Source organism: Coptis chinensis, chromosome 5 (genome assembly GCF_015680905.1).
Source record: "Coptis chinensis isolate HL-2020 chromosome 5, ASM1568090v1, whole genome shotgun sequence".
NCBI classification, from domain to species: Eukaryota; Viridiplantae; Streptophyta; class Magnoliopsida; order Ranunculales; family Ranunculaceae; genus Coptis; species Coptis chinensis.
In genome coordinates this window covers 48542324-48568872 of record NC_141460.1, presented here as the reverse complement: position 1 = coordinate 48568872, position 26549 = coordinate 48542324, and the positions used below count along the sequence as shown (strand labels likewise).

General features: G+C 38.6%; 1 pseudogene; it reads left to right on the top strand.

The window, feature by feature from the left end:
• Positions 1-1318: 1318 nt before the first annotated feature.
• Positions 1319-26549, top strand: part of LOC147497750 (uncharacterized) — a 51249-nt pseudogene continuing 26018 nt past the window's right edge.

Below are 26549 nucleotides of genomic sequence, written 5' to 3'. Positions count from 1 at the left end.
TTCCCGTGGATCAACCGATCTTGTGTAGCCAAGCACCCCCGCAAAAGAGTTGCCACGCAATGAAGGAAGTGCTTCGCATCGCGGTACTTCCCCGCACCAGTTTGTACCACGCAACTCTTTGTCTCATACGCTTTTAGAGCCACATACGCAGATTTTGTGGAGAACTTGCCATTGCTAGTCTGGGCTCCAAACTACCACATCCTTTTCAAGATTTACATTGATAGAGGTCTCAGATACTCGCCTTTTAGTTCACCGCCTTGAAGGAGTCTAACCAGCCCATTCCATTCGCCATTCGTAATAAGGAGGCTCACCTTTGCATCATCGGGCACCGGAGCATATTTCTAGCTTGAGAATTATGGATCGGCTTAGACGAAATCCACGGATCATGCCACAGACTTGTATCTTCGCCATTTGCGATCAAGCACTTTATATATTTCCGTGCAATCTTTCACGTGCTTGAGGATACTACGCTGCACCCATGAGCAAGATCCCTGGTGGATCCTGATAGACCAGAAATGTTTGTTTCCAATGTGATATTCCCACGCCCATTTTGTCCACAAAGTCTCTTCTTTACTCGCCACCTTGAACACAAGCCCACAAAGTAAAGTTTTCTATTCCACACTCTCGGCCAATGATGCTCAACCCACCCTTTTTTTATGCAACCTCGAGTTGCATGACTTGCTTTATGCATTTTTGCTTGCATCGAGACTCCACTCCATAAAACCTCGTTACATATCTTAGCCACTTTGTCAAGCATGCTCATCGAGAATGAACGCCTTAGCCCAATAGATGTGAAAAGACGAAAAGAATTGATCAGATGAGCTGCAATCAATCTGATAGGACAAGGCCCTATTCTTCCAATTTGACATTCTAACAAAAGGAGCCTTTCAATCAGTGGAAGACAATCCTTTGCATTGATTTTTTCGGTTGATAGCAATGCGGGGCCTAAGTACTTGATAGGGGAGCAACTAACTCAATACCAAGTAACCCTCAAGTAGAGCTTCCCATCATCTTTTGACATGCTTCCAAGAAGGATAGATGTTTTCATGATGTTAACTGAGCCCCGAAATAGCTGAAAATTGATCAATATAGTCTTTGACTGCTAGGATAGATCAAGGCTCCCTTTACGTAAGAGGAGAACATCATCCGCAAAACTCAAATGAGTTATAGCAATCCTTTTGCATCTTGAGTGAGGGCTGAAAGATTTGGAGGAGAGGCCTTGCTTTAACAGACCACCCAGGAGTTCCATGATCAGCACAAAGAGATAGGGGGACAGTGGGTCGCCTTGCCTTAACCCTCTTTTTCCTTCAAAGAATCCATGTGGGCTTCCATTGATCAAGATAGAGAAGTGAGGGGACGTGAAGCTCATAGACAGCCAAGTTATAAACTTTGGAGGAAACTTGAACTTTTTAAGTACAAGGAGCATGGATTCCCAGCTAACAGTATCATAAGCTTTCTGGATATCTACTTTGATTGTACATCTCTTTGGTCCATGCTTTCTCGCATATCCTCTGAGGAGCTCATGCGCGAGAAGAAGGTTATCTTGTATGCTGCGCCCAGGGACAAAGGCCGACTGATTGAGCTCAATCCACTGATCCATATGAGGCTTCATCCTCTTACTAAGAACCTTGGCAATACACTTGTAAGTGACATTACAACATGCTATAGGCCTATATTCATCAACCTTGATACAATAGGTTTCTTCGAATTAAACAAAGGAAAGTGGCATTTGTACCTTTATGTACTATCCCGAAAATGGACTGTATGGCATTTAAGAAGTCACCTCCCACTATATCCCATGAATTCTTGAAGAAAAAGTCAGATACCCATCCGCCCCGGAGCTTTTGAGTCCTCCATAGAAAAAAAGAGCTTTCTTAATTTCCTCATTAGTTATGTCTTCTCGAGAGTATCTCAAAGAGTCCTTTGATCAATAACTTCCCTCACCGTATCCCATCCAACATCTCTTCAGAGCAAACGGCTTGAGAAGAGACTCCAATCAGCTCTTTTATAAAAGGATATATGAAAGCATTTGAGACTTGAGCAACTCCTTCATGCTTTACCCCATTCATGTCCAAAACAGTCCGTGATGTTGTTTCTATTCTTTCTTTCTTTGATAGCCCTCGATGAAAGAATGCATTTCCTTTGTTCCAGATAGTCAAGCCCGGTCATTGTCCGCGCCTTCGCTTTCAATTCCATATACTCCATCTCAATAAGATTACATAAAGCGTTCTCGCTCCCTTTTCCTTTACACATAGCCGGGTCATCCAAATGGGTTCAACTCAGCTCTTTTTTGTATACAATGTAACTCAGCCCTTGCAGCCTTTTTATATGTAAGTCGACATATACTTCCTTGCCCATCCACGCAATCTATTTTTGAGTAACTTCAGCTTTGACGCTAATATATACATCGGGCTTCCGACTATCTCAGATCATTTACACTTCCTCGCGACCTTTGAAGTCCTTGTGAAAGAGCCCAAGAATTACGGAATCTGAATGGAATTCTCGCCCCTTCCAAGTCCACAAGATGCACCAACATGGGAGAGTGATCGAGATACCGGAGAGAGGAATTCAGCAGCTTGCCCGAGCAAAGGCACAAGTCCACTCAATATTTACCAAAGACCCTATCAATCTTTGACCACTTTCTATTGGCTCCAATTACCATAATTTGTCCACGATATAATAACAACCTAAGCTTTCGGATCAAACAGCCTCGAAGTCGGTTAGACAATCCCCAAAAGGTTCTCGCTTCCGAGCCCCAGCACTATCTGCCCCAATCCTTTCATGAGAGAGTATAACACATTATTAAAATCACCAAGCACACACCAAGGAGTAGTGATACTTCGTGAAGTGTTATATCCATCCATAATCCTAACTCGTCTCCGACTACCATTACTTGCATAGATAAATAACGGAGGAGAAGAACCAGGCTTGATTGCTAAGACCATCACCTTAACATGTATAAACCGAGAAGTTTCATGTAGCTTGTTCATCGACACTAAGCTTGGATCCCATAATATCCAAATTCTTCCATTCGGGTTGCACCCATAATTGTTCTCAAATCTCCAAATTGGTGCACACACTCTATCGATCCCTACACTCTTTGCCTCCTTTACCTTTGTTTCCAATAGACCAAAAGGCAAATCTTATTCTTCAAAATAAACTTGTTTATTTCTCACGCTTTTTGAGGTCATTAATACCTCTTATGTTCCAAGTGCAGAGCTTTACCATTACTAACTTTATCGTTTTTGTTTCCTCGACCCTTAGGGTCTACCCTTTTTCTTCTCATTTGAATCGCTTCCTTGATCCGCCTTTTTTTTTTCCTTCACAAACCAATGCATTCTCCTCAGCCCTCTTCTCGAAAGCACGAGTTTTGGCTTTCGCTACTACTTCCTTAGGCATCACATGATCACTAAAGTACTCAACTAGCATACCCCTCGTAAATATCATCCTCAATCTCTTCCTCACTATCGCCAGCACCGAAAGGCATTCTCGCTCTCTTAAGTAAACCTCTTTTGTATTCTCACCATTTTCCCTGCTCTGTGGGGCATCTTTTGAACATTTTCACTAGCTGTATGCCACCCCTAACCTCTTCATACTGTGTCCCCAACAGCTCGAGGGTTAGAGTTGGGTTCCTGTATCAACCATCGCAAGGCCTCAAATCCTCATCGATGTCGGGACATATTGTACTATATCAAGGCCCACATTTCCTCCCTCCATATGCTCACCATCCTCACATTCAGCATCCTCACATTCAGCATAGTTTGAACCTCCATCAAGAAGTGATATCTTCCTGTCGGTTCTATCCTCCCATCAGTGTTGTTTAGCAAGCAGAGTTTGAACCTTTGGGTCTCCGGACTTGCTTTGGACGAAAGGGGACGGTTGGAGTTCTTATGCCCAAACATATTGCATCTAGTACAAGACGCAGGCACCCATGGGTATTCTAACTTTAGCTCCACTACTTCTTCCCCCATTTTCACTGGGATAGAGTTCCTATAAGAGTAGTCAATAGGAACCTCAACACATATCTTTGCATAGTTCAAATTCTCGTTCTTGCCCCTCAGAGCCTCGGCCCATACTCACTAGCTTTCCAATCAAACTCGCTACATAGCCAAGTCCATCTTCAGTCCATAATTCTTTAGGCAGATCCATTATCTTAACCCAAATGGGTATCTTTGTAATCCTATGCCTCGGACTCAACTTCCCGATTCCACTGCCGTTATTACAAACAAATTCCCCCAAGAATGAAAATGGGATCTGCTTCCAAGACTTGTTTCCCCGTCTTCATTAAGACTAAACTTGAAATAAAACAGTTCCTTATCCTGTAGAGATAGAGTAATTTCCTTTAACTTTCCAGATTTTTGACAGAGTGGATTTAACCCGGTAAAAAAGGCACCTCTTTTCTACAAAAACCCACTACATAGTCACTCCAAGTGGAGACACCCTTCTCCGTAATACTAGCTGGTATCTCAGCTATACCATCCACTAGATGTGTTTCAAACATCTCAGAGAGGTATGTGAACTACTGAGCCTCCATTGAACAAATGAACTCCATGAGCCTCTATTACAGAGGCTAGAAGCGAAATGTGTGATGAGCCGGGAGTGGAAGGAGAAGGAAGGTCCGACATTTTGGGAGAGGAAATACGGAGCCTGTAGAGAAGGAGCAGGGCTTTCTCTTCTAAGCTGCAAGAGAAGTGAGGAAATGGCGGTAACTGCTTGGTCAAAGGGGTCAAAGAAAACAAAAAAGGAAAAAAAAAGAGATAAAACCTCAAGAAACCAACGAGAGACTTGAGGGAGGAGACTAAAAATAGTCAAAACCTTTTTTAGTCCCCATTTCTTTAGTGTGAAGGATATATGTTTAACATAAAAGAATTTAGAAGGCTGTGAACACTTGGGTAAATGAATATGAATATACACCTCGAAAGCATCTCTGACCACCAGTCCATCCCTAACAACTGGGGGAATGTCTAACCGATCAAGAACTTGAAGTTTTGTCTTGCTACTAAGCTTTTTATCCCATGCACTACCACGACAACTGTGTCTAGCAACTTGCACCCACCCTTTAAACTATGGGAAGGTCAGTGGATCCAACCTTCTTACCTCCAGAGATGGAATGTGGAGGAATACCCAAAGGGTGAATGCAAGGGCATGATAAGAGCCCAAAACTGTAGTTTTAACCCCTTAATAATACTACTTTTAGACTAATTATGCGAGTAATAAATAAGAGTTAATGTTAATTACATGTAAATGAGCAAAGGGTTGATTACTAAGAAGTTCTGTGATAAAGGCCAAGGTTCAAGGAGACTAAGCGTTTATGAAGCCCGGTCAAAAGCTGAAAAGTCAACATGGGCAGAAACAGTGCACAAGTCAGCAGAACTTTTGATGACCATATCTTTGGACTCAAACCTCGGATTTGGGCCTACCTTACGTCAAAACGACCGGATCGAAAGAGCTTTCCAATGGTCTAAGCCTTCAACCAATCAAAGGAGCAAAAGTAGACGAAAAGTCTACTGAAGTCAAAGCCAGCTGAAACGGGCTCTGTGGACTGAAGAAATTGGGCTTTCGGCTCGATTTTCCGGCCCAAAACATGGCTCCTCAGCCCATGCACGAAATTGTGGATCTGGTCTCCTCCTTTACATAAAACAAGACTTAGCTCTTAAGAAAGATATAGTTAGATAGCTTAGGATAGAAAGTAGCCATTAAAAATAGCTTGTAGATCTAGTTTTTGAATTCAATTAGTTAAAATAATTAGTTTCATACATTGTTTTAGATTAATTCTTTGAATCATAGTTCTTCATTGATTAGATAAATAAAATAGTTATTTCTTGTTCATTTTGATTTTGTCATTTAAAATTGTTAGATCTAAATTCAGTTGTTGTTATTCAATTCTTAGTTATTAATTTAGAATTCAATTATTGTTAGTTAAATTTAATAAAGTTATAATCTTTATATTACGTCTAGTTTTAATTCACATCGTAGTATAACTCCCACCATTGCTCTCATTAGACTTTGAATAGATTAGGCAATCTAGGAAACTTGAATGCTAAAGAACTAAGAGTGGAACGAACTTTTTACTCCACTCTATTTCTATAGAATTGAGAGTATAGAAATCTTTAATAGCAACGCGTAATTAAGTTTAGTTTCACTTGTGTTTTGAGTTTCATCATTCATTTCGTAGGTAAATTATTCAATTTTACGTCTATCAAATGGCGCCGCTGCCATCTTAGTACTCTTTAGTATTGTTTTCTGTAGACTTCTTAGTTTTTCAAAGTCCTATATCCCACCCACCCTTGTTTAGATTCTCATGGTGGTTGTCTATTTTAGCTTTGCAAGTTTCCACGAAAAATTACTCGGAGCGCACCTACCCCCTAGGCAAGCCAAAGTGTAGCGCACCCTGCGCCCACACGCCTAGAATCCCACCCCTTGGCTGAGCGCCACCTGCGCCTTACCAAGGCCAACTTGGAGCCACCACCGTGCCCCCACACGCTGAATCCTACCTTTTGTCCGAAAGCTACTGCTACCGCCTAGGCATATTCTGAAGCACTCCACGCCCTCTGAAACCGCTTTGATTTCCACATGTTTGTTTCGAACTTCCATTTCTTCAAAGTTTTTAGTGTTCTAACTTGTTATATACACTGAGCACGCGTAAACAAGACGTTATTCATAAGTGAAGCAAGGAGGCTTTCAGGTACTCTTTTCTTCCACACCTCGCATCTTTTGTTAGATGTTCATACTAGCATATCAGGATTGTTTGGAGTGTTGTTGTGTTTCATTAATATTGGTCTTAGCCTTGCATGAGATTAAGGTCGGGCCGAAGAAAAACACCTAACATAATTAACCGACAACGGCAACAAACAAGTCTTTCTAGTATACCACTCACTACACCTCTAGCTAGCATACAACACACACCACCTGAAGTAATGGCTGAAGAAAGAGAGTCTCCTCTCTCTGACTTTTACAAAGCCTTTAACGATAGCTCTAAATCTTGCATCGTTCTATCAGACCCAGTGGGGGATTTCTGAATCCCCCCAAATATATTTAATTTGTTACCCATTTTTCATGGGTTAGACCATGAAAAGCCCTATCAGCACATGTGTATGATTGACCAAGTCCTTACTACATTCCACCATCCTACGGTAGGTGCTGAACAAATTAAACTAAGGGTATTTCCCTTCACCTTAGCAGATAAGGCGGCATCTTGGTTAACTGCCCAAGTGCCTAATTCTGTGGACTTGTGGGGTAAACTTGTTCAACTATTCATGGAACATTTTTACCCACCACTGAAGACCGATGAAATGCTTTCCAAGATTCATTTCTTTTGACAGAATCCTCATGAATCATTTTCAGAGGCTTGGAATCGTTTCACCGATCTATTTATAGAGTGTCGACACCATAACCTCACGAAAGACATGTTAGTTTGTGCCTTTTTCAAAAGACTTCTACACCACCATAAAGAAGTCCTTGACATAATGAATGGGGGTAGTTTCTTAAGTAAAGGAGCCTCAGAGGCTTATAAATTTTTAGAAGATCAGACTAAGCGGAATAATAATTGGAGGGGGTAGTGATGATATCTCCCGTTCCGCTAGTTCTTCTACGACAGCTAAAGCCACCGGTATGTTTGAGATGAAACCCGATCCAGAACTTAAAAATTTAATCGAATCTCTAACTAAAAATGTTGAGGCTATTTCTATCCAACAAAAACCTATCCCCGTCATGAATGTCAACTCCAATCCATGTAATTTCTGTTTGAGTCCAGAGCATCTCGACTCCTATTGTCCTTTAGTTTACGAACAACAAACATTACAACAAGATAACATTTGCTCAATTAATAGTTATCTTATTCCTAACGCCCCTTGGAGACAACACCCCAACTTCAGTTGGAGAAATAATCAACAAGAAACAACTCCAGGATTTAATAATCAAAATATTAGGCAAGCAAACAATTATAACCAACCTCCACCACGACAAGGCCAAGGCCAGGGTAATTATAATAATTATAACAACCAAGCGCAACCACGACAAGGTCAAACACAAGGTCAGGGATAATTATAATAATTATAACAATAATAATTATAATGCAAATCAAGGTATCGTTCCGGTTAATAATAATAACTATCATAACCCACCCATAAATAATCAACGTGACATAGTTCCTGTCACACAACCTATAGCTAACACTTTTCCACAATCGGATTGTTCCAATACCTTTATGCAATCTCAACAACAGATTTTGCAAGCCATCCAACTTTCCTTACAACAGCTAGCTCAAGAGAAATTACAACCCAAAGGTGTGTTTCCAGGACAAGCGATACCTAATCTTAAAACACCAAACACAGTCTTTGAGGTGAATGGTAATACTAGTACGGAAAATGTAAACATAGGTGAGCTAAATGCCATCACCACTCTCCGTTCTAGTAAAGTGGTTGACAACAATGTAACTATGCCTATAGTTACCCCACAAATAGTCCCTACACAGGAGATTGAACTAGATACCGAAGTGGAAACTGAAGAGCCTACCCCAGTAGAGGTACCAGTTAAACCACAACCTAAGAAACAAAAAGCAAAGGTTAGACATCTAGTTGAACCATACGCTAAGCATAGAGAGACACTACCGTTTCCCCATAAATTAGCTATGTTAAACAGAGATACAAACTTTGACGAGATTGAGGAAGTATTCAAGAATCTAACGATTAAAAAAATTACCCTTTCTCGAAGCAATTAAAAAATTACCTCACCACGCTAAGTTTCTTAAAGAGTTGTGCACTACTAGGCGTATGACAAATATTCTTAAAGACGCCTTTCTAACTGAACAATTTCTAACTTTAACAGAACATAATGGAATTATGAAGTACAAAGACCCTGGTCGTCCTACTGTACAATGCAGCTTAGGAGATTCTCACACGACCACTGCTTTATTAGACTTGGGGGCAAGTGTCAACTTACTCCCATATTATTTATACAAACAAAAGGTCTACAAAAGATGCAGCCTACTCAAATGACATTGCAATTAGCAGATAGGTCTATTAAGTATCCTAAGGGTGTGGTTGAAAACGTGCTAGTTAAGGTCCAGGATTTCTACTATCCTGCTGATTTTGTTATCCTCGATACAAAAGTCGTTAATGACTCTGTTCCGATCATCTTAAGGCGTCCATTTTTGGCAACTGCCAACGCGCTTATAAACTGCCGAAATGGTTCGATGTCCTTGTCTTTTGGCCATCTTTCGGTTGAGGTAAATGTTTTTAAAATGATGAAACAGTTACTAGATTCATCTATAGATGGAGAGATTAGCATGATCGAGAGCTTAACGCAAGATTAGCATGGAAGTTTAGATTTTGTCGATGACTCCTATGTACAAGAAGTCAACACCATCTTCGAGTCTACACAAATCGTAGAACCTTCGGTTGCTCCATATACAGAGTTTGAAGACCTGCTGCTTAAGCAAGTATTCATTACTCAAGATGAGGACACCCCAGAAGCTTTTATTGACATACCAACCACCCCGGTACTTACACCTTTTCCTCCTGAGTTAAAATATATTCAACTTGATTCGGATGGTAGCCATCCAGTAATTATATCTTCTCTATTATCTAAGGAGGAAGAGACACATTTAATCAGGGTGATTAAGGAACATCGTTCTGCGATTGGTTGGTCCCTAGCCGATATTAAGGGAACTGACCCTAATGTGTGCACTCACCATATCCATTTGGAGGATAACGCAAAGACTTCTCGTGAACCTCAGCGTCGTTTAAACCTGACCATGAAAGAAGTGGTTAGGGAAGAAGTCTTACGGTTACTTGATGCGGGTATCATATACTCAATCTCTGATAGCGAATGGGTCATTCCCATTCATGTAGTTCCAAAAAAATCAGGGATTACAATGGCATGTAATGCCAAGGGTGAATATGTTGCCACACATGGTCCTATGAAATGGAGAATCTGTATTGATTACAGACATTTAAATGCCATGACACAAAAGGATCATTTTCCATTACCCTTTACAGATAAGATGCTAGAACGTCTAGTTGGTCATGTTTTTACTATTTTTTGGATGGCTACTTGATAAGAGCCCAAAAATGTAGTTTTAACCCCTTAACAATCGTACTTTTAGACCAATTATGTGAATAATAAGTAAGAGTTAATACTGATTACATGTTTTTATACATTTCAGGCTTCAAAGTCCATTATGTGCAGAAATGTGCCACTTTAGCGAGATAAAGGAGCAAAGGTCGGTTGCTAAGGAGTTCTGTGATTAAAGGCCAATTTCCAAGAAGACAAAGCCTCTGTAAAGCCCGGTCAAAAGATGAAAAGTCAAAGTCCACGCGGCGTAAACAAAGGTCACAAAAAGTCAACGAACTTCTGAAGACCATATCTTTGGACTCAGACCTCGGAATTGGGCCTACCTTATGTCAAAACGACCAGCTCGGAAAGAGCTTTCCAATGGTCCAAGATTTGGCCCAATCAAAGGAGCAAAAGTGGACAAAAAGTCTGTCGAAGTCAACTGCAGCTGAAGAGGCCTTTTTGGACTGAAAGAATTGGGTTTTGGGCCTGATTCTCTGGCCCAAAACATGGATCCAAGCCCATGCATGATTTTTGGATCTGAACATATAAAACCAAAGCTTAGCTCTTTGTTAATGGTAGATAGTTAGGTTAGAAAATAAATTAGGTTAGGATAAGAAAAGTAGCCATTAAACCTTAGTTCTAGATCTAGTTTTACATTAATTAATTAGTTTTTATTCTTGCCTTAAATTTAGTATTAAATTATTGTTATTTCTATTCATTAGATAAATAAAGTTAATTAGTTCTCCATAATCTAGTTTCATTTTCATTTATTTATTAGCTTAAATCCTTAGATTTACTTATTTGTCATTATTAGTTTAATTCAATTATTGCATGAGTAGTTTCGAATTGAGTTTAAACAAGTAAAGTTCAAATCTTTATATTATGCCTTGTTTAGATTCCATGAGAAATGATAGTTTAATGACTCTAGGCTAACCCTCCATTAGAGGGGTTAAGGAAGCCTTGAAGAAAACTTGATTTTGTTAGCTTATAATTTGTCCTGATAATCTATTCAATTCTAGAAGTAATTAGTTCACCATGAGAATGAGTTTAATGCTTCACATGCTAGTTATTACTTGGTAGAGATTGCCATGAATAGTTAGGGATTAGATTTACCAATTGTTATGCGATAGCATTTCAATTTGGAGTGCGACAGTTCTTGGTTAGTAGATTAAGTAGAGTTAAGGCAGAATCAATCCCCCTAATTCCTTATCATAGAGTCCAGTTAGTATTTCTGTAGTTGAATTATCGTATCTTGTTAGTATAAATTGAATCCGTAGTATAATCATAGAATAGATATTTCATATAACACATTACTCTCACCATTGTTCCTTGTGTCGAGTAGTTGAATTCTATTTAAGTCTTAAAGGTTTAAGAGTGGAACGAATCCTGACTCTCTGATATTACTTCATTATTGAGAGTAGGAATATTGATATAAACACGTATTTACGTAAATTGATTATTTGTGTTTACGCATAGATAGTTAGAATACGTAAAATTACTGTTATCACTACTCTGGCTATTTCCAAATTATTATTGATATTGATGACCAAGAAAAGACTACTTTTACATGTCCTTTTGGAACATATGCCTATAAACGAATGCCTTTTGGCCTTTGTAATGCTCCTGGTACCTTCTAGCGGTGTATACTTCATATATTTAGTGACATGGTAGAGCTTTTCATGGAAGTATTCATGAATGATATTTCTATCTATGGAGACTCTTTCACTTACTGCCTGTCTAACCTATCTAAGGTTTTGACACAGTGTGAAGAGAAGAGTCTAGTTTTAAATTGGGAAAAATGTCATTTCACGGTAAAAAAGGGCATAGTACTAGGTCACATTGTATCTAGTGATGGCATAGAAGTTGATAAGGCCAAACTAGATAAGATAGCGACTCTACCTATTCCACGGATTGTCCGTGATATTTGAGCCTTTCTAGGTCATACAGGTTTTTATAGGTGCTTTATCAAAGATTTTTCGAAAATAGCTTGGCCACTAACTAATATGCTTTTAAAGGATGCCATCTTTGGTTTTAATTTTAACTGTAAACTGGTTTTTGAAACTTTAAAAGCTGCTTTAACTTCTGCACCCATTATACAGCCTCCCGATTGGTCTAAACCTTTCGAACTCATGTGTGATGCTACTGATTATGCAGTTGGTGCTGTCTTGGGACATAAACTAGATAATAAATCCAATGTTATTTATTATGCTAGTAAAACTCTAAATGATGCTCAAAGGAATTATACAACTACTGAAAAAGAATTTTTAGCTGTCGTTTATGCTTTAGATAAGTTTCGTCCTTATTTGGTTGGTTCTAAGACCCTAGTTTACACCGACCATGCAGCCCTTAGGTACCTTCTCGCAAAGAAGGATGCTAAGCAGAGATTAATCCGATGGATTCTCCTCCTACAAGAGTTCACCTTAGAAATAAAGGACAAAAGAGGGGTCGAAAACATAGTTGCCGACCACTTATCTTGACTGACAAACGATGATCATAGTAATTCAGAGTCCATACCCAACTCTTTTCCTGATGAGTATTTGTATGCTATTTTTTTCTAAACCATGGTATGCTGACATCGTGAATTATTTAGCGGCTGATGCTATTCCTTATGGTTGGTCAAGAAATGAACGTAAGAAGTTCTTGGCTAGAGTTAAGCTATACTACTGGGATGAGCCCTACCTTTTTAAGTATTGTACGGATCAAATTATTCGTCGTTGTATTCCCCAGTGGGAATATAATGAGGTTCTCTCATTCTGCCATGAAAAAGAGTGTGGTGGTCATTTCAGTGGTATGAAAACAGCTGCTAAAATTCTACAATGTGGGTTTTATTGGCCTACTCTTTTTAAAGATGCCCAAGTGCATTACAAGGCGCGCATTCATTGCCAACAACTTGGGCGAATCACAAAGCGTAATATGATGCCATTAAATCCAATCATGGTGGTAGAAATTTTTGACGTATGGGGCATTAATTTCTTGGGTCCCTTTCATGTTTCCCATGGATTCATCTATATTCTAGTTGCCGTGGATAGAGGGCATAGCTTGCCGTAGCATTGACCATAAGACAGTTGTGTTTTTTGTTAAAGAGCATATTTTCTGTCGATTTGGCATTCCTAAGGCCATCATTAGTGATGGTGGAACACATTTTTGCAATAGAGTTGTTGCATCTATTGTGAAGAAATATGGAGTTACATATAAGGTAGCAACTCTGTATCATCCACAAACTAGCGGACAAGTAGAAGTTTCTAATAGGGAAATCAAAAAGATCTTAGAAACAACTCAGAATCCCGATAGGAAAAGATCGGTCAAAGCGTCTATCTGATGCCTTATGGGCATATAGGAATGCTTTCAAAACTCCTATAGGTATATCTCCCTTTAGACTTGTATTTGGGAAACCTTGTCATTTGCCCGTTGAATTGGAGCATCATGCTATGTGGGCTATAAAAAGCCTTAACTTCAATTTTGATGAAGCAGGTGTCAAGCGCAAGTTGCAATTAAATGAGCTTGAAGAAATCCGTAGCGATTCTTATGACCTCGTAAAAGATTATAAAGCTAACATGAAACGTGTTCATGATAAGCAAATTTTGCGCAAAGAGTTTGTGGTAGGTCAAAAGGTATTACTTTACAATTCTCGTTTACATATTTTTCTAGGAAAATTAAAAACCCGTTGGACTGGTCCTTTTCTGGTTATTGAAGTCACCCCTTACGGGGCAATCACCTTGGTAAATCCCAAGGACAACAGTACCGTTCAAGTAAATGGCCAACGGTTGAAACATTTTCACGAGCTATTGTCCCCTGATGTAGATGAAGTCCTTTTACAGGATCCTGTCTATGAGGACTGACCTTTTTCATTGGTGTACTTCCTTTCATTTCCATATATTGGTAAGTGCACCATTAAGGTAATCGGGCCCTCCCTATGGAGTGTGTGGCTGTAAGTACAGGATTCTAAGTCCACGTTTAACATAATTCACATTTTCCACTCTTGCATATTTTCTCAGTTTTTGAGTCATATCCCTATATGGTGTGAATTATGCATTTAATGCTTTCTTGTTTTCTTATATCAAATTTTATCCATAAAAAATAAAAATAAAAATTATTTTAAAATCACACACAAGTTAAGAAGTCTCGGGAATCTGACTTTAAAAGACCCACTTTTTAAAATAAATTTTATCAACTCTGTGGCTAAAATTTGTTTAGGGGTGGGGTGTTCGTTCCATCCTGGATTATTCAACTCTCTAGTTGTGTTGGTTAGACCGTTTAACTATATTACAATTCGGATTGACATTATCTATGAAATTAGATTTCATTCGTTCGCATAACTTACGTCATGCACACACTTCGAGGCATTTTCAATCTTCTTACATGTCACCAACAGTCGGACTAGAGCGTTTTATGGATCATTGGATTGGAAATTCTCTCTTGATCATTTCCATACATCATTCGCAAAAATCGGCCCGATAACGAAGCAGCAAATTAAGTTTGAAGTTGCGCGAAATATCCAAAAATCAAAATCCGAAAATCAAGTGGGCTTGGGCCCAACTTCGCACGCACGTGCGTCTCTTTCCTTGACACCAACAGTCGCGATTCCATTCTTCAAACTGCCATTACCAAATTTCAAAGCTTAAAAAACCTAACCTAAAAAAAAATAAATAAATAAGAAACCTAAATACACCCACACCCAAAGTTAAAACCCACCCCAAATCTCCTCCAAACTATAACCACCACCACCTCCACCAACTTAAACAACCAAACACCACCAAAAATTCAAAAATTTCGACTGCCACCACCACCACCGAGCCTCCTGCCATTATTTTTAGTTAGGGTGTTTCAAAACAAGTCCCCTACCTTATTCAAACCCACACATTTTATAAAAACTCCAATGGCTTAAAAACGTCGGATATTACCGGAGCACGCTTTTACTGCCGACCACTTCACGCCGTTTTACAGTGACGAGATGGTTAGGAGAGACTGGAGTGGCTTGTGGTACTCGATAGACAATTTTTACCACGAAGATTTGGTCCGAGAGTTTTTTAGGACGAGGGAGTTGAATGGGGATCGAATTTTTGTTAAGGTGGCTGGGAGGAGGAGAAAGGTTACTACTGGGTTATTGGCTGAGATTTTATGCATTCCACCTAGACACCATCTCGATGCCACATTACAGGATTCCCAGTTTACTACTGTAGAACCTTTGATGAACACGACTGTTGCGGAAGGGAACTATAATGCGAGATCGCATTGTGTTCACCGGCCGTTTTCTCGAACCAACCACCGGGTCAGAGCTCGATGGATTGGTAGGAATGTCATAGGGAAGGAGAAAGTCAGTGATATCGGCCTGAACTGCCTTCACGTTCCATGGATACTCCAGGAGCAGAAGTATGAGTTCTGTATTTTGGAGTTTTTGTATAACATGATTATGGGAGTTAGAAAGAGTATTGCAGCTCTTCCTGTTTTGATAACGAAGATCATGATAACCTTGAGAGTGACTCCGAGGTTTGATAGGATTTGCCTGAAGGAGCACCGAAATCATCATATTTATATGGATTGTATCTAGAGAATTTGGCGGTTGCATGAAGAGAGGGTAGTCGAGGAGAGTGACTCGGAGGATGAGGATGACACGACATGTTTTGATGCCGATGCCTTGGAGAGGTGCAGGTTGGATGCAGAACGCATGGCTGTGATTCACCGTGGCATGCGTTCTCTCAATACTATTTGTGAAGACCTCCGAACTCAGCAGGCTACCATGCATCATAACTTCGAGACTCGTGCCCAGCGTGAGGATGAGCGGTGGGAACAGACGAGGGCTGAGATGGACGCTCAGCGCCAGTTCCGAGATGACATGCTTGCACGCTTTCCACCCCAGGGGGGTTCTTCTTCGGAGGAGTAGTCTGTGAGGCACGAGCGTCGTTGCCGCAAGACGGATGGCTCTGGCCCATCGGAAGCCCAAGGGCCATCTGCTTCTCGAGCGCATTCCACTACTAGCAGCGAGTGGTTTAGGGATCTAATGAGTTGATTTGTTTTATTGTATTTGTTTTTATTTAGTACAGATGTAAAAAGATTAGTTTAGTAATTAAATTTGAATTTGGTTGTCGTAGGTTATTTGGAATTCAATTTTAATATAAGTTGGTTAATTTCAAATTATGCGTTGTTCTTATCATTTATCCCACCATCCCAAATTGTTTGGGGGTGGTATTATTTAGCCTAACCTAATTCGTTATACGATCATCTATTTTCAGAAGTTGTTTTGGAGTGAGGGTTGAGAATATTGCCGATATGGGCGTCACTATAAATAGATATTGTGTTAGGATGAAATTTCGATAAATTAGGCAGTATCTAACCTAAATTCAACCTAAAAGATATTAGGTTTGTTTTGGAATAGAGAATACGGGTTGTTTCCGTTTTCGGTTTTAGAAATTTTATTATTTCCGGCAATTGCCTTCAAACTTTTTGGGTAACTTCCTGATTCATTTTAGCAACTTAAATCCTACAAAAACTACATTCATTCTACACTCACAACCCCAACTACATCTCACATTCATCTCTCACGTTTTCATTCCCACTTTACCTTATTTTTCCTTCGCACTTCGGCCTTACAACTCCCCGAGTGCACTCAAGCCTGATGGAAAGCACACCCTGCCCTCAAAGATCAAGCCGAGGAATTCTACCCTGAGCATGACCTGTGCCCTCTCCAGCACAAACCTGAGTGCCACCTGCGCCCAAAACACTGGAATTCTAGTTTTCATCCTGAGTGCACCCCGCGCCCATCCCAGGCTAAAAGTGAGCGCACCCTACGCCCAAGTGCCTAGAATTTGGAACTCAACAGAGTGCACCCGCGCCCATCCTAGGCGTACATTGAGTGCACTTGCGCCCTAACCCCTGTGGGCACCAAAAATTTCAAGTTTTACGATGGTTGTTCCGGGATAGTTGCAGCTGTTCTAGAGAGTAGTTTTGTGATGACTTCTCCTATAGTAATACCGGAGCAGTCTTTCAAACACTTGTTGGGGAGCGAGTCTTATGGACATTGGTTCCGTGAAAGGATCACGCAGTTCGGATGGAGGCATCTTCTGGTAAGTGAAGATGACTCGTATTTACCTAAGTTTACTGAATTTTTCTACAATAATGTTAAGTTCTATTGTAACCAGGATGGAGAACAAGAATTCTCCGTCACTGTTGATGACACACCCTTAGAGTTGTGCACTACTAGGCGTAAGACAAATATTCCTAAAGACGCCTTTCTAACTGAACAATTTCCAACTTTAACCGAACATAATGGAATCGTTAAGTACAAGGACCCTGGTCGTCCTACTATATAATGCACCTTAGGAGATTCCCACACGATGACCATGTTATTAGACCTGGGGGCAAGTGTTAACCTACTCCCTTATTATTTATATAAACAAATAGGTCTACTAGAGATGCAACTTACTAAAATGACATTGCAATTAGCGGATCGGTCTATTAAGTATCCTAAGGGTTTGGTTGAAAATGTACTTGTTAAGGTTCAGGATTTCTACTATCCTGCTGATTTTGTTATCCTCGACACAGAAGTCGCTAATGACTCTATTCCTATCATTTTAGGGCGTCCCTTCTTGGCTACTGCCAACACGCTCATAAACTGTCGCGATGGTTCGATGTCCATGTCTTTTGGTCATCTTTCTATTGAAGTTAATGTTTTTAAAACTGCAAAATATTTCCCAAATACGACTGTCGATGGAGAGGTTAGCATGATCGAGAGCTTAGCTCAAGATTATTTTGACAACACGTTTCCTGATAATCAGATGCACCAATTTCTTATCTTTGGAAGTTCCAACATTGATGCCATGACAGAAGAATAATTTTTTACCCACTATCCCAGTGATTCTTCTAACCCACCTATTGAAGAATGTCTTGCATATCTAAAAACTTCTGATGATATAGACCTGCGAGCTCTAGCTGAGCACCATTCACCCACCTCACATTTCTTTGTGACGCATTCACCTTCCATCAATGTTCCGTGCCCTCCACCTTTTCAAAGGAACCTTGAGTTTGCACTTGACCCTCTTGTTTCTCCTGTGCTTCATGCCTTTCTCAATTCTCCTAATACAAAATTACTACCTACAAAGCCACCAGATACTTTCATTTTCAGTTGTGTGATTTTACCAACATATCCCAACAATGCATGTTGTGATAAACCCACTCTCTCAATTCTTCCATTTCTTACTTCTACAATTCATCCATATCAACCATATCTTTCACAACCACCCATTTTCTCACAATCATTCACTTGCCCACCCTTTCGTTTGAAAAACAAGAAGACTTTGCAAGCTAGGTTAGATTATACATTCCTCAGTATTCTCTCTCATTCTGTTATGCCACGTCATGGGAAATCATGGTGCTTGATGGTGTTTGGATATGTTTTCTGTGATAATTATTTATGGAACAATCCACAACTATTTCGGTTGTTGATATATGGTAAACTATATGTTCATTATATACATATATTTTAGATAAAGTCTTGAGTATCTGACTATAATAGACTCATTTTATTCTTCGGTGTACTCCATTCCAATCTTATATGTTGGTAAGTGCACCATTCAGGTAACTAGGCCCTCCTTATGGAGTGTCTGGCTGTAAGTACCGGGTCCTAAGTCCACGTTTAACATAGTTAACGTTTTCCACTCTTGCATGTTCTCTCGATTTTTTAGTCATATTTCTCTATGGTATGAATTATGTCTTTATTGCTTTTCATTTTCCTTATATTAATCTTTATTCATAAAAAAGAAAAAAAAAATCAAAACCATAAAAATAGTAATCTTGGAAGTCTCGGGTGACTTTAAAAGACCCATGTTTAAAACAAATTTTCTAAATTCTGTTCTATAAAATTTATTTGGAGGTGGGGTGTTGGTATTTCCATACTTGATTGTTAAACTTTCTATTTTTTTTTTTTTATGTTGTTTAATCGTATTTTAATTTGGGTTGACATTATCTATGAATTTATATTTCATTTATTCGCATAACTTACATCATTCGCGCACTTCAAGGCATTTTTCACTTTTTTATATGTCAACCACAGTTAGACTAGAGTGTTTTATGGATCATTGGATTAGAAATTCTCTCCTAATCATTTTCATATCTCATTTGCAAAAATTGGACCGGTAACGAGTTGAGAATTTCATTTTTAATTTTGCGCGCATAGGGACAAAATGGGTATTGCCAAGTGGAAATCCTAGAGCACATGCCACCCATCGGGGAAGAACGAATGGTGCGGGCCCATCTTCTTCTCAGGGCCCATCTTCATCTCATGGCTAGTGGTTTAGGAAATTTGTTGTTTTTTATTGTTTTTAGTAAATTGGATATTGAGTTGTTAAATTTAGTAGTTAAATTTGAATTCTGTAGTTAATTGTTATTTGAATTTCTATTTGAATTTAATTTGGTTTTTGTCTAAGCATGCGATGATTTTTGAATGACTCCTACCTTCTCGAATTGTTTGGGGTTGGTATTATTGTTTTTCACATTATTTTTATCTTGTCCACCATTTTAGAAGTTATATCTTGCAAATCGTGGAAATATGAGTTGTTGGGAATGTTGCCGATATGGGTGTGGCTAAGATTAGATATTGTTGTAGAAGGGAATTTCAATGAATAGAATTAGAAAGATGCTATTTTGAAATAAACCAAAAAACTATTAGTTTATATTCGGAATATGCACCTAACTTGTTTCTGTTTTGGTTTTAGAATATTTTGTTTCCGGCAATTGTCTTAAAAATTATGGCAACTTGTTAATATTCATTTTAGAAACTAAAACCCTATACATACTTGATTCATTCTACACTCACAACCCACACCCCTCACTTGCATCTCTCACCTTGGACCTCTAAATTTTTCCTTTTGTTTTTCACTTCATCCTGCTTAGAGTACACGAAGCGTGCCCTGCGCCCTACACACACCATTCTAGAGCACTCCTTGCGCTGAAGCCTCTAGAACTCGAGCAAGACCAGAGCGTGCCCTGTGCCCTACCAAGGCCAACTCATAGCGCACCCCGCGCTCTCTTCTCTAGACCTCACCTAAGATAGGAGTGCACCCCGTGCCCTGACCTTCGCAGCCGCATTAATTTTCTGATTTTTTGTGAGTTTTCCAGGGCTGTTTGCAGCAATTCTAGAGAGTAGTTATTGTGATGACATCTCCTACAGTCATACCTGAGCAGTTTTTCGAAGACTTGTTGGGAAGTGATACCTTTGGAGGATCGTTCCACGAGAGGATCATGCAGTTTGGATGGCGGCATCTACTGGTAAGTCCTGATGACTAGTATTCACCTCAACTTACTACATATTTCTACGATAATGCTACATTCTTTTGTCAACCCGATGGAGAACAAAAATTCTCCGTCGTAGTTAATGACACGACAATTGCATTAAGTAAGTCTTCGGTAGCATTGGTTTCGGGAGTGCCTTTGCCGGATCCTCCAAACACGTGGGGTTATATGACTAATAATGCATACCTCTATAACTATGCTTATTTTCACGAGTATTATGGGGGAGGGGCATTTCGTGTAATGGACCAAGGGCAATATAACATAGTCCTTGGTAGCCTGTCCCTGAACGTAGGCACCACCATGTTATTTATCCTGATGAATATTTTAGGGGAGTGGCGATTTATTTTGCAAATAATATAGCTGGTGACATTTTTCTTGCTTTAGCTGAGGGACGTTTCTTATATGACATTCCAAGAGTTTTAGTGGCTAGTCTAGCAAGAGCCCATAACATGAGGCATAAGTATCTTCTTATGCCTGTTTTGGTATGTCGCATCATGCATGGTTGTTTACCTAAATTCTGTACCCAGTTCACAGATTGGGTTGGGTTGAAATCATGAGACCTACCAATTGCATTGTTTGTTCATTTCGAGTTATGACTGGGCCAGAATAGTAGGTGCAACCTCATTTGGTTGCTCCATACACCCCATTAGACCGAGTAATGCTTGACAGGTTAGCACGGGTTGATGATACACGGCAAAGGGCTTGGCAAGTTATCATAGCGTGGTAGGATGCAAAAGAACCTCGTTCCTATGAAAAGGAGGAGGATGACGCTTAAACGCTGGAGATAAGGTAAGTTTTAGTTTCAGTTAGTGTCTACTTATGTCCAAAGCAGTTTACTTCTTGTTACCCCATAACAGGTGGAACTCATATAGAGTTGTGTTTGTTTTTATTTATCTATATTAGTATGTTTTAACTATGTTTTGTAGATGTTCCAAAATTTCATGCATTTCCATGGTATTTTTCTGCCCTTTTTATTTCAATACTTTGAAGACAAAGCATGATTTTTTTTTGGGTGTTGCATAGAAACACACATAATTTAAGGCATCTGTTAGGATATAGATATATATAATATGCACTTGTTTTCTATTAAAAATTTCAAAATTTCAAAAATAAAAATAAAAAGTTTATGCTATACACTTAGGAATATTGGTATTGTTTCTTTCTCTATGCTCTTAATAATCTAGAAGTTTCACATTAGCTTTTGCATTAAAATAGTTTTTAGATACTTAGGTTAATATGTAGGTAATAATCTTTGCATCTTTCTATAAATATATTGCATGAGTATCTATATTGTATTCGCAGTAAGTTTCTGAAAACTAGGCTAGAGTACTTATTCTACAAATCTTGTGAGAATATAGCCTAAAGCCTTATATGAGTGAAATGTTCGAGAAAATGACACAAGGGAGAAGTAAATTCCGAAAAGAGAAATCACACGTCCACTTGCTTGATCACTAAACCATATCCTAACCAATAATTTAGGCCCTCTTTGGATAGATATAACCAGAAATTCAAACCTTATGAAATTATTTTTCCGCTAGTTGCCCCTCTGAGCCTTTCATAACCCGTAAATCCTTTACCATTTTACAAAACAAATAAAAATAAAAATCAGCCTACCCATTCTTTGAATGAGTCTGAGAATAGAGATGAAGAATAGAAAAGAGAAAGACCTTTGAAATCAAGAATTTTTAGTTGCTTCAAATAAGAAAAGAAAGTTCCATCCAAATAAAAAAATAAAAAAATAAAAATAAAAATAAAAATAAAATAAAGAATTATAACTCTAAAAACATAATCAAAGGAGTCAAAAGCCAAAGAAGAAAAAGAAAAAAAATGGCTAAGGATGGAAACAAAGTGTAGAAGCAAAGTAAAGAACAAAGTTTTCTCTAGTTACATAATATGAAGATTCTATTATCTCAGACTGGTTCTTTTTGAATATCCATTTCCTTTATTCTTAAAACCATCACCTAATCCCCGCAACACCTAATAAAGACCTCTAGCTTAATTAGGAATAGGTTAGTATGATAGTAAGTGGCAGATGTGTTTGATCGACTTTGACTTCCTTGTGTGTCATTGAGATTGTAAGGTAAAGTGTGCCCACTGAACACTAGAGTAGTGAAACTTGAGCGGAAAAATCAGAGTGTTTTTGTCTTGACTTTTATGTGAGGACCTACTTAAGGATGCTAGTCCAAAGTTTCAGAAACGGACCTGTTAGTGCATTTCATAGTATTGCTCATTGTATATATGTTTATTTGTAGATGATGGATTATTATGCATAAATTAGCATAGGTTTTGACTTGATTATTCTGTATTCATTGCTAGTGAGATGGATAGATATTGAGAATAAATAAGGAAACAATAGTTTTATTTCTTAGTCGTTATAGTATAGATGAAGTTTGTGAGTACCTTCACTGGAAAACTCTTACGAGGTTATAACTCATCCACTAGGGAATTTCTAGTGGTTTAAGGCCTTGTTGCATATGGTCAATGCAATCGCACTCGGCGAAACGAGATTAGTTAGAACTCTATTTTTGGTCACTTATTTTAATTTCTCATATTTGCTTGAGGACAAGAAAAATGTTGTTTGGGGGTGGTTTGATAAGAGCCCAAAACTGTAGTTTTAACCCCTTAACAATATTACTTTTAGACCAATTATGTGATTAATAAGTAAGAGTTAGTACTGTTATCATGTTCTTATGTATTTCAGGCACTGGAGTCGAATATGTGCAGAAATGCACCCCTTTTGGTAGATAATGGAGCAAGAGTTGGTTGCTTAGAAGTTCTATGATTAAAAGCCAAGATTCAAGGAGAAAAAACCTTTTTAAAGCCCGGTCAAAGCTGAAAAGTCAAAGTTAACGCGGGCAGAAATAATGCATAAAAGTTAATAGAAATTTCGAAGGCCGTATCTTTGGACTCAGACCTCGGAATTGGACCTACCTTATGTCAAAATGACCGTCTTGGAAAGATCTTTCCAATGGTCTAAGCATTAACCCAATCAGAGGAGAAAAAGTGGATGAAAAAGGCTGTTGAAGTCATTTCTAGCTGAAAAGCCCTTTGTGGACTGAAGTACTGAAGTTTCGGGCTCGATTTTCCGGCCCAAAATATGGCTCCAAGCCCATGCATGAAATTGTGGATCTGGTCTCTTCTATATCAACAGACAAAAGCTTACCTCATAAGTAACCTAGTTCTAGATCAGAAAATTACTTTTAATCTTAGTTTTTACTTAGCAAAACTCCAAGAACTTAGTTTGGATCTAGTTATTTTTCATAGAATTAGTTTTAGAACAAAGAAATGAGTATTATTTAGAATCAGATTTAGTTTATAATAAAGAATTAGTTTTTTTTATTTCAACTTAGTTTTATGATTCAATTCTTATTTAGCTTTAGTTGTCTTAAATTCAAAATTAGTTTGTCTTAATTTGATAAGTAGTTATTCATAATCTTAGTTCTAAATTAGTTTTAAATTCAATTTTAATTCATTTTGAATCTTAGACTATTATTAAATTAGATCAATAAAGTTAATTACTTATTTCATAATGACTTGTTTTGATTGTTCTTGTTTTAGAAATGATAGTATAAGGATTCAAGGCTAAAACCTCCATTAGAGGGGTTTGAGGAAGCCTTGATGAAACTCGATTGTTGTTAGCGTAGAATTGTTTGTAATAATCGATTCCATCCTAGAAAGTAATTAGTTCACCATGAGAATGGGTTTGATTGCTTCACATGCTAGTTGTTTGGTAGAGATTACCATGAACAATTAGGGATTAGAAAGACCCAATTTCTATGCGAAAGCATTGCAATTCGTATTATGACAATTCCTCGCTATTTGATTAAGTCGAATTAAGGTGGAATCAAATCCCCCTAATTCCTCCTCATATTGTCAATTTAGTATTTCCGTAGTTTGAATCATATCATCTTGATTGTTTGATTCACCATTGTAGTTAATTTCAATTCCATTACTCTCACGACTTTGTTGGCTTTAACACGAACTAGGACACGTTACACCTAAACAAACTAGGAGTGGAACGAATTCTCTACTCTAAACATATTGCATTGAAATGAGAGTAGAAAACTTTGATACTTTAGAATGGAAAATAGTTCTAGTTTTACTTACGTTTGAGTTTCATTGCTTGTTCGTAGGTAAAACTTATTCGTTTTTCTTCTTATCATTTTCCTAAGTAGCAATCCCTGTGGGATCGACCTTTTTGCCACAACTATTTTCAACGATAGCTATGCTCTTGCGGTTTAACTAGGATTAGATCAGTCTATTTAATTAGACTGTTTATTTTTCTATCAAGTTTTTGGCGCCGCTGCCGGGGATTGTAGTGGTACAATTGAGTTTTAAAGTCTTATTTATCATGATTCGTAGTTTAAGTTTAGTCGTAGTTATATTAATTCATAGTTTACGTGTCTAATTTTAGTTATTTTTGTAGATAGTTAAGCAAAGATTTCTTCTTATAAGGTTGATAGTTGTGATTTTGGTGTGGACTTTGTGAAGTTGCTTGCTTGTCGTCACCCGGCGTCGCAAGTAGCCCTCGAAAGCTCATGTCGGAGGTAAGTCTCTTTCCTTTGTGGGCTTGGACTTTGTTTGTTTTGCTTGTTTTCATTATTTCTTGCATCTAGGAAGGTTAAATCACCTTGACCATCCTTAGGCATTTTGCAGTAGGATAAGTTTTGGCCCACTCACTAGGAAAGCCCTTTTGACACGTGGATCGAGTGACGGTGCTTTTGCATAAGAACTGGGAATCGTGTTATTTGGGTTTTGGAGCAAATATATTAAACAATATTTAAAATTCAATATGGGTTGAAATATTTATTTGATATTGTTTGTGTTTGCATCATCTGCATCATTTATTAGAGTCTTAGGTTTTATAAGTAGTTTATGGTAGAAACTCGATCTGATAACACACTTTTTGCACCGTTTGATCCTAAGATTGAACGCACTCTCCATAGGAGAAGTAGAAATCTCGAGTTAGAGGTATTCGTAATTTTTGTTGGCAATACACATTTCTTTGCTGACATGGAGGGTAATAACAATGACTTGGTTGCCCAAGTACCTAGATCTATTAAGGAATACATATATCCTACTAGGACAACACGACCATCTTGCATCGTTCCCCCTGCAACCAATGCTAATCACTTTGAGTTGAAGCCCAATCTGTTGGGGCTCCTTCCTAAGTTTAGGGGAACCTAGGAGGAAGATCAATATCTTCATGTAAGGGAATTTGAGGATATTTGTGGGACTATTAAGCTTCAACAATTTAGTGACAAAGCTATAAAATTAAAATTATTCCCATTTTCTCTTAAAGAAAGAGCCAAGAGTTGGTTTCACACTCTCCCATCGAATTCCATAATGGGATAGAAAAAGTTATGCATTGTGTTTTTAAAGAACTTTTTCCCTAATCATAAGATGACTGCGTTTAGAAAAGACTTGTCTTCTTTTTGCCAAAATGATAGAGAGTCATTATGGAAGTGTATGGAGAGGTTTAAGGACATGCTCTTGCAGTGTCCTAACCATGGCCTAGAGAAGGGTAGGCTAGTGCAGATTCTCTGTGAGAGTCTTGATTTTAATTTTAAGGCTATGATTGAGACCTGAGTACTGGAGATTTTTGTGATAAGACTATAGATGAAGCATGGACCTTTTTAGAAGAAGTCTCTGAGAAGGTCCAGCAATGGGAAACTAGTCATGAGCCTAAGAAGGTGGCTAGTAGTACTACACAGAATGGTTTATTTCGTGTTGACAAAGAATTTGACACGAACTCTAGGATGGCTACTTTAATTAGAAGAGTTGAAGCTCTCGTGCTAGAAAGAGAGACAAAGTCTCCAGCTCCGGTTAACAATATCGAGGCCCCTAGTTGTCTTTTATGTGATAGTCTTGATCATGTTATAGATAATTGCCCTGGCGTACCTGCATAAGTCAATGCTTTTAATTCATACCAAAAGCCAGGCAATAATCCTTTTTCTAACACGTATAACCCTGGGTGGCGTAACCACCCCAATTTGTCTTGGTCTAAGGGTATACATCAGGGAGGTCCTGTGGGTGACTCGAACCCAGTGCAACATTATGCACACCAACCACCGAAACCCTCACCTTTAGAGGAAAACCTTGCTCAGTTAACACAGGTCACTTTTCAATTTCGAAAAGATATCCAACAACAATTGCTACCAAACTTGCAATAAATTGCCAAGTTGGAAGTTCAAATGGGTCAGATTGTT